A 642-nucleotide genomic window follows, 5' to 3' on the forward strand; every position below is an offset into this window, starting at 1 on the left:
ATATAGATTATAACAATGTACTAATCCTAATGTATAACAATGTTATGATGTTATAGGATTTCATGTTTTAATATTATTGTACATTTAATATTATTTTGTTGTTTTACTTGTTTTAATGTACAATATATTGGGCAGGAAAATAGGATTTCGTTTTGGGTTGTTTTATTTTTATATATACATAGATTATAACAACGTACTAATCCTAACCCTAACGTATAACAATGTTTTGATGTTATAGGATTTCGTGTTTTAATATTATTGTACTTTTAATATTATTTTATTGTTTTAATTGTTTTAATGAATAATATTTTGTGCGGAAAATAGGATTTCGTTTTGTAGGATTTTGTTTATATATATATATAGATTATAACAATGTACAAATCCTAATGTATAACAATGTTTTGATATTATAGGATTTCGTGTTTTAATATTATTGTACTTTTAATATTATTTTATTGTTTTAATTGTGTTAATTTACAATATTTTCGACGGGAAATAGGATTTCGTTTTAGAGGATTATATATATATATATATGTATATATATATAGATTATAACAATGTACTAATCCTAATGTATAACAATGTTTTGATGTTATAGGATTTCGTGTTTTAATGTTATTGTACTTTTAATATTATTTTATT

This window comes from Ipomoea triloba, chromosome 16 (assembly GCF_003576645.1).
Source record: "Ipomoea triloba cultivar NCNSP0323 chromosome 16, ASM357664v1".
NCBI classification, from domain to species: Eukaryota; Viridiplantae; Streptophyta; class Magnoliopsida; order Solanales; family Convolvulaceae; genus Ipomoea; species Ipomoea triloba.